Source organism: Bombina bombina, unplaced genomic scaffold (genome assembly GCF_027579735.1).
Source record: "Bombina bombina isolate aBomBom1 unplaced genomic scaffold, aBomBom1.pri scaffold_1352, whole genome shotgun sequence".
Taxonomy (NCBI): domain Eukaryota; kingdom Metazoa; phylum Chordata; class Amphibia; order Anura; family Bombinatoridae; genus Bombina; species Bombina bombina.
The window spans coordinates 37,974-46,895 of NW_026512627.1; positions in this window are offsets into that span (position 1 = coordinate 37,974).

Sequence of the window (8,922 nt, forward strand, 5' to 3'; positions counted from 1 at the left end):
CCGTTGCCACTAGCTTCCGGTCATATTCCTCTTTCTCTGCTGCTTATTAGTTTATGTCAGGATTCCTTGTAAAATATCACTACAATAAGCTTATTGCAACTGTACATGAGTACAGTGCAATATTACTCACTGCCGCAACAAGAAAATGTGTGAGACTCAGACTGTGTGTGACTGGGGCAGCATAAAATTAGACTCCTATCGAGAGTAGAACTAATGTGGGAGCAACTGCAAGAATATAATAAATGTACAAGTATGACACACCTAGACTGGTGATAAGAAGTAATAAGATGCATCTGTTATCTACTTAAAGTGACAAGAAACCCAATCATTTTCTTTCATGATTTGGATAGAACATACAATTTTAAACAACTTTCCAATTTTTGCTTACCAGATAATTCAATTTCCTTCTGTATAAGGAGAGTCCACGCCGTGTTTCTCCGATGGGAGGACCCCTAAATTTTGTGTTTTCTTCTGACACCTTTTATACCCTAAAATGTATCCTACTGTTCCTTGTTCCCTCCGCAGAATGACTGGGGGATAGGGGAAGTGGGAGAGGTATTTAAAGGGGCAGTCTAGTCCAAAACAAACTATCATGATAGGGCATGTAATTTTAAACAATTTGACAATTTACTTTTATAATCAATTTTGCTTTGTTCTTTTGGTATTCTTAGTGGAAAGCTAAACCTAGGAGGTTCATATGCTAATTTCTAAGCCCTTGAAGGCCGCCTCTTCTCTCAGGGCATTTTGACAGTAGAGGGTGTTGGTTCATGTGTTTCATAAAGATAACACTGTGCTCACGCACGTGGAGCTCCTAGGAGCCAGCACTGATTGGCTAAAATGCAAGTCTGTCAAAAGAACTGAAATAAGGGGGTAGTTTGCAGGGGCTTAGAAACAAGGTAATGGTAATCAAAGAGGTAAAAAGTGTATTTATATAACTGTGTTGGTTATGCAAAACTAGGGAATGGGTAATAAAGGGATTATCTATCTTTTAAAACAATAAAAATTCTGGTGTAGACTATCCCTTTAAGCCTTTGGCTGGGGTGTCTTTGCCTCCTCCTGGTTCAGTATTTCCCAACAGTAAGAAATTAAGCCGTGGACTCTCCTTATACAGAAGGAAATTAAATTATCTGGTAAGCATAATTTATGTTTTTTTGGAGGAGCCAATCTGGGCTTGAGTCTGCAGGCAACAAGGATAGCCAAGGTCGTACATTTAGTATAAAGAACTATGTATTGGAATTATCACTTAAAGCCAATTAGGGAAATATGTAGTAGGGTTAGCCTTGAGAAGCCAGCAGGGCGTTTTTCGTGTGCTGAGAAGTAGACATTGCTAAATTTTCAGAGCTAAATTGCATGAAAAGGGGCAAAATAAATATTGAAAATATATTGCAATATTAGTTTCATTACACATAACTAAACATTTTATTTAAAAATCTACAGGTGCTAACTGACCCTTTTAATTCTGGCAATAAATATCTAGTTGAAGCTGTCATCCACTGAAAACACTTTTTTTCTGCCCAAAACAAAACATACTTTTTATAGGTAAATAAAAAAAATAGAGGATTTATTTATATTTAAACTGTTTAAAAAGGCAAAAAATTGTCCAGTACTTTGGGCAAGTTTTAACTGAAATTCCAAGTAGCTAATGGATTAAAGGGATAGGAAAGTCAAAATTAAACTTGCATGATTTAGACAGAGCACGTCATTTGACACTTTTACATTTACTTCTATATTTAAATGTGCTTTGTTCACTTGGTATCCCTTATTGAAAATAAATACTCACATATCCTACACTAGTGGGAGTTATCAGATGATTGGTGTCTGCACACATTTGTCTCTTGTGATTGGCTAACTAGATGTGCTCAGCTAGCTTGCATTGTCTCTGGTCGGTTAGAAATATCCTCATGGATATTGAATCTATTATAGTACCCAGAAATACTACCCTGGTGCTTGGAATAAGAGAACTCTTCTCTAAGTTTATCTTCCATCCATGTGATCGAAGAAGAGAGAGAAGAGATACCGAATGGTCCTCTGCTAGACGAAAGGATGGTGCTTGAACCAGAATGTCGTCCGAGTAGGGATCTACTGCTATAGCTTGGGTTCTGGCGACAGCCAGGAGAGCTCCTAGAACCTTTGTAAAGATTCTTGGGGCCATAGCTAGACCAAATGGAAGTGCTGATCCAGGAACGCAAACCTTAGGAACTGGAAGTGGTCCCTGTGGATTGGAACGTGAAGGTAGGCATCCTTCAGATCTATAGTGGTCATGAACTGTCCTTCCTGAACTAGAGGAAGAATGGACCTTATTGTCTCTATCTTGAAAAAGGGGACATTTAGAAATTTGTTTAAGCAGTTTAGGTCCAGAATTGTGCGGGAAGTTCCCTCTTTCTTTGGGACCACAAACAGGTTAGAGAATTATCCCAAACCTCTTTCTGTGATAGGAACCGGGACAATGACCCCCAAGGAGGACAAATCTTGCACGCACCCCAGAAAGGCTTCCCTCTTTTCTGGTTTTAAAGACAGGCTTAAGAGGAAAAATCTGCCATTGGGTGGATGAGATTTTAAACCTATTTTGTATCCCTGAGCTATGACCTCAAACACCCACAGATCCTGCACGTCCCTGGACCAAGAATCTGAAAACAGCAACAGTCTGCCCCCTACACGATCCGGATGTGGATCGGGGGCCGCCCCTTTATGCCGACTTGTTCTCGGCGGGCTTCTTGTTCTGCTTGGATTTATTCCAGGATTGAGCTGGCTTCCAAGTGCTCTTGGTTTGCTCGGGCTAAGAGGAGGACTGCTGACGTTGGGACTTTTCAGAACAAAAATTAGAACCTTGTCCCTTAGACTTGTTCTTTTTATCCTGCGGTAGGAAGGCACCCTTGCCCCTTGTAGATATAATGGAGTTCAGGCCTGGACCAAATAAAATGTTTCCCTTAAAGGGGAGGGAAAGTAGTCTAGACTTAGAAGTCATGTCCGCAGACCAGGACTTCAGCCAGAGCGCCGACGCATCTACACTGAGAAACCAGCGATTTTAGCATTCAGGTGAATAATCTGCATGTTGGCATCATAGCTAAAAGAATTAGCAATTCTCAAAGCCTTAATCTTTTTATCCATCGGCTCTCTGAAAGACGAGCTATCCTCAAGAGGTAGTAGTACGCTTAGCTAATGTGGAGATAGCACCATCCACCTTAGGGACGGAACCCCACAACCTAAGCTGAGAGTACAGGACCAGGAATTTTTTTTTTAAAGCAGACGAAGGGGAAAAGGAAGATCCAATTCTATGCCATTCGTTTTTAATAATATTTACCATTTTTACAGGGATAGGAAAAGTTAGCGGAGCTACCCTGTCCCTCCTTTAGAAGAAAGCGTAGGTGTTCAATTTTAAATCTAAAGGCTGGCTCCGATCAATAAATTTTACCCTCTGACGACTCAGAGTGTGACCCATCCTGGGATACTTGAAAGGCAGACAAATCAAGCAAATCACTGGATGTCCCCTGGACCGGAGAGCTATGTTTAACCGTTCACTGCTAAGCAGGGCAAGGTAGAGCACTAAGGGCCTCAGACACAGCTATTTTTAACTATGGGGTAAAGTCTGATGGTAAAAGGCTCCCTCCAGACGGAGGATCAGGCGTGCTACGGGAAGCTGCATGTGATAATGGAGATGATTGACGGGTATGCACTGCACGGGATGGCGAGTCCTCAGAGGTGGACGGCTCAGTCGTACTAAAGGGGTTAACCTTCTTAGACATAATTACCTTGTTGATGCATATGGAACATAGTTGAGAGGGCGGCACACCAATATTGACAGGTATTACTATTAGGAATAGAGGGAGTACCCTCAAGCATATCAGGATCCTCCATAGCTTGCGCTAACAGTAGGATACAAATACGACAGCTTTATACCCCTAATGACTGGGGCACTCAGCACCTCCTAGACCCAGGCAACCAGAGAAGAAGCGACCTCTCCGACAGCTAGTTCGGTCAGGAAAGAGAAAACGAATGTGTGACCACACCCGGTTACGTGGTGCACAGCGATTCCTTTATATTTGTTTAGTGGTTCATTTATATCTGTGGAGATTAATACATAAAAGAAAAAAGGCCAATTTGGACTTTGTAAAAAAGTAGTAATTAAAGGGACACTGAACCCAATTTTTTTTCTTTCGTGGTTCAGATAGAGAATGCAATTTTAAGCAACTTTGTAATTTACTCCTATTATCAATTTTTCTTCGTTCTCTTGCTATCTTTATTTGAAAAAGAAGGCATCTAAGCTTTTTGTTTGGTTCAGACCCATGGACAGCACTTTTTTTTTATTGGTGGATGAATTTATCCACCAATCAGCAAGTACAACCCAGGTTGTTCACAAAAAATGGGCCGGCATCTAAACTTACATTCTTGTATTTCAAATAAAGATACCAAGAGAATGAAGAAAATTTGATAATAGGAGTAAATTAGAAAGTTGCTTAAAAACAGAATTTATGTTTACCTGATAAATTACTTTCTCCAACGGTGTGTCCGGTCCACGGCGTCATCCTTACTTGTGGGATATTCTCTTCCCCAACAGGAAATGGCAAAGAGCCCAGCAAAGCTGGTCACATGATCCCTCCTAGGCTCCGCCTACCCCAGTCATTCGACCGACGTTAAGGAGGAATATTTGCATAGGAGAAACCATATGGTACCGTGGTGACTGTAGTTAAAGAAAATAAATTATCAGACCTGATTAAAAAACCAGGGCGGGCCGTGGACCGGACACACCGTTGGAGAAAGTAATTTATCAGGTAAACATAAATTCTGTTTTCTCCAACATAGGTGTGTCCGGTCCACGGCGTCATCCTTACTTGTGGGAACCAATACCAAAGCTTTAGGACACGGATGAAGGGAGGGAGCAAATCAGGTCACCTAAATGGAAGGCACCACGGCTTGCAAAACCTTTCTCCCAAAAATAGCCTCAGAAGAAGCAAAAGTATCAAACTTGTAAAATTTGGTAAAAGTGTGCAGTGAAGACCAAGTCGCTGCCCTACATATCTGATCAACAGAAGCCTCGTTCTTGAAGGCCCATGTGGAAGCCACAGCCCTAGTGGAATGAGCTGTGATTCTTTCGGGAGGCTGCCGTCCGGCAGTCTCGTAAGCCAATCTGATGATGCTTTTAATCCAAAAAGAGAGAGAGGTAGAAGTTGCTTTTTGACCTCTCCTTTTACCGGAATAAACAACAAACAAGGAAGATGTTTGTCTAAAATCCTTTGTAGCATCTAAATAGAATTTTAGAGCGCGAACAACATCCAAATTGTGCAACAAACGTTCCTTCTTTGAAACTGGTTTCGGACACAGAGAAGGTACGATAATCTCCTGGTTAATGTTTTTGTTAGAAACAACTTTTGGAAGAAAACCAGGTTTAGTACGTAAAACCACCTTATCTGCATGGAACACCAGATAAGGAGGAGAACACTGCAGAGCAGATAATTCTGAAACTCTTCTGGCAGAAGAAATTGCAACTAAAAACAAAACTTTCCAAGATAATAATTTAATATCAACGGAATGCAAGGGTTCAAACGGAACCCCCTGAAGAACTGAAAGAACTAAATTGAGACTCCAAGGAGGAGTCAAAGGTTTGTAAACAGGCTTAATTCTAACCAGAGCCTGAACAAAAGCTTGAACATCTGGCACAGCAGCCAGTTTTTTGTGAAGTAACACCGACAAGGCAGAAATCTGTCCCTTCAGGGAACTTGCAGATAATCCTTTTTCCAATCCTTCTTGAAGGAAGGATAGGATCCTAGGAATCTTAACCTTGTCCCAAGGGAATCCTTTAGATTCACACCAACAGATATATTTTTTCCAAATTTTGTGGTAAATCTTTCTAGTTACAGGCTTTCTGGCCTGAACAAGAGTATCGATAACAGAATCTGAGAACCCTCGCTTCGATAAAATCAAGCGTTCAATCTCCAAGCAGTCAGCTGGAGTGAAACCAGATTCGGATGTTCGAACGGACCCTGAACAAGAAGGTCTCGTCTCAAAGGTAGCTTCCAAGGTGGAGCCGATGACATATTCACCAGATCTGCATACCAAGTCCTGCGTGGCCACGCAGGAGCTATCAAGATCACCGACGCCCTCTCCTGATTGATCCTGGCTACCAGCCTGGGGATGAGAGGAAAGGGCGGGAACACATAAGCTAGTTTGAAGGTCCAAGGTGCTACTAGTGCATCCACTAGAGCCGCCTTGGGATCCCTGGATCTGGACCCGTAGCAAGGAACTTTGAAGTTCTGACGAGAGGCCATCAGATCCATGTCTGGAATGCCCCACAGCTGAGTGACTTGGGCAAAGATTTCCGGATGGAGTTCCCACTCCCCCGGATGCAATGTCTGACGACTCAGAAAATCCGCTTCCCAATTTTCCACTCCTGGGATGTGGATAGCAGACAGGTGGCAGGAGTGAGACTCCGCCCATAGAATGATTTTGGTCACTTCTTCCATCGCTAGGGAACTCCTTGTTCCCCCCTGATGGTTTATGTACGCAACAGTTGTCATGTTGTCTGATTGAAACCGTATGAACTTGGCCCTCGCTAGCTGAGGCCAAGCCTTGAGAGCATTGAATATCGCTCTCAGTTCCAGAATATTTATCGGTAGAAGAGATTCTTCCCGAGACCAAAGACCCTGAGCTTTCAGGGATCCCCAGACCGCGCCCCAGCCCATCAGACTGGCGTCGGTCGTGACAATGACCCACTCTGGTCTGCGGAATGTCATCCCTTGTGACAGGTTGTCCAGGGACAGCCACCAACGGAGTGAGTCTCTGGTCCTCTGATTTACTTGTATCTTCGGAGACAAGTCTGTATAGTCCCCATTCCACTGACTGAGCATGCACAGTTGTAATGGTCTTAGATGAATGCGCGCAAAAGGAACTATGTCCATTGCCGCTACCATCAACCCGATCACTTCCATGCACTGAGCTATGGAAGGAAGAGGAACGGAATGAAGTATCCGACAAGAGTCTAGAAGTTTTGTCTTTCTGGCCTCTGTTAGAAAAATCCTCATTTCTAAGGAGTCTATAATTGTTCCCAAGAAGGGAACCCTTGTTGACGGGGATAGAGAACTCTTTTCCACGTTCACTTTCCATCCGTGAGATCTGAGAAAGGCCAGGACGATGTCCGTGCGAGCCTTTGCTTGAGGAAGGGACGACGCTTGAATCAAAATGTCGTCCAAGTAAGGTACTACAGCAATGCCCCTTGGTCTTAGCACAGCTAGAAGGGACCCTAGTACCTTTGTGAAAATCCTTGGAGCAGTGGCTAATCCGAAAGGAAGCGCCACGAACTGGTAATGTTTGTCCAGGAATGCGAACCTTAGGAACCGATGATGTTCCTTGTGGATAGGAATATGTAGATACGCATCCTTTAAATCCACCGTGGTCATGAATTGACCTTCCTGGATGGAAGGAAGAATAGTTCGAATGGTTTCCATCTTGAACGATGGAACCTTGAGAAACTTGTTTAAGATCTTGAGATCTAAGATTGGTCTGAACGTTCCCTCTTTTTTGGGAACTATGAACAGATTGGAGTAGAACCCCATCCCTTGTTCTCTTAATGGAACAGGATGAATCACTCCCATTTTTAACAGGTCTTCTACACAATGTAAGAATGCCTGTCTTTTTATGTGGTCTGAAGACAACTGAGACCTGTGGAACCTCCCCCTTGGGGGAAGTCCCTTGAATTCCAGAAGATAACCTTGGGAGACTATTTCTAGCGCCCAAGGATCCAGAACATCTCTTGCCCAAGCCTGAGCGAAGAGAGAGAGTCTGCCCCCCACCAGATCCGGTCCCGGATCGGGGGCCAACATTTCATGCAGTCTTGGTAGCAGTGGCAGGTTTCTTGGCCTGCTTTCCTTTGTTCCAGCCTTGCATTGGTCTCCAAGCTGGCTTGGCTTGAGAAGTATTACCCTCTTGCTTAGAGGACGTAGCACCTTGGGCTGGTCCGTTTCTACGAAAGGGACGAAAATTAGGTTTATTTTTTTGCCTTGAAAGGCCGATCCTGAGGAAGGGCGTGGCCCTTACCCCCAGTGATATCAGAGATAATCTCTTTCAAGTCAGGTCCAAACAGCGTTTTCCCCTTGAAAGGAATGTTAAGTAGCTTGTTCTTGGAAGACGCATCAGCCGACCAAGATTTCAACCAAAGCGCTCTGCGCGCCACAATAGCAAACCCAGAATTCTTAGCCGCTAACCTAGCCAATTGCAAAGTGGCGTCGAGGGTGAAAGAATTAGCCAATTTGAGAGCATTGATTCTGTCCATAATCTCCTCATAAGGAGGAGAATCACTATCGACCGCCTTTATCAGCTCATCGAACCAGAAACATGCGGCTGTAGCGACAGGGACAATGCATGAAATTGGTTGTAGAAGGTAACCCTGCTGAACAAACATCTTTTTAAGCAAACCTTCTAATTTTTTATCCATAGGATCTTTGAAAGCACAACTATCCTCTATGGGTATAGTGGTGCGTTTGTTTAAAGTGGAAACCGCTCCCTCGACCTTGGGGACTGTCTGCCATAAGTCCTTTCTGGGGTCGACCATAGGAAACAATTTTTTAAATATGGGGGGAGGGACGAAAGGAATACCTGGCCTCTCCCATTCTTTATTAACAATGTCCGCCACCCGCTTGGGTATAGGAAAAGCTTCTGGGAGCCCCGGCACCTCTAGGAACTTGTCCATTTTACATAGTTTCTCTGGGATGACCAACTTGTCACAATCATCCAGAGTGGATAATACCTCCTTAAGCAGAATGCGGAGATGTTCCAACTTAAATTTAAATGCAATCACATCAGGTTCAGCCTGTTGAGAAATGTTCCCTGAATCAGTAATGTCTCCCTCAGACAAAACCTCCCTGGCCCCATCAGACTGGGTTAGGGGCCCTTCAGAGATATTAATATCAGCGTCGTCATGCTCTTCAGTAT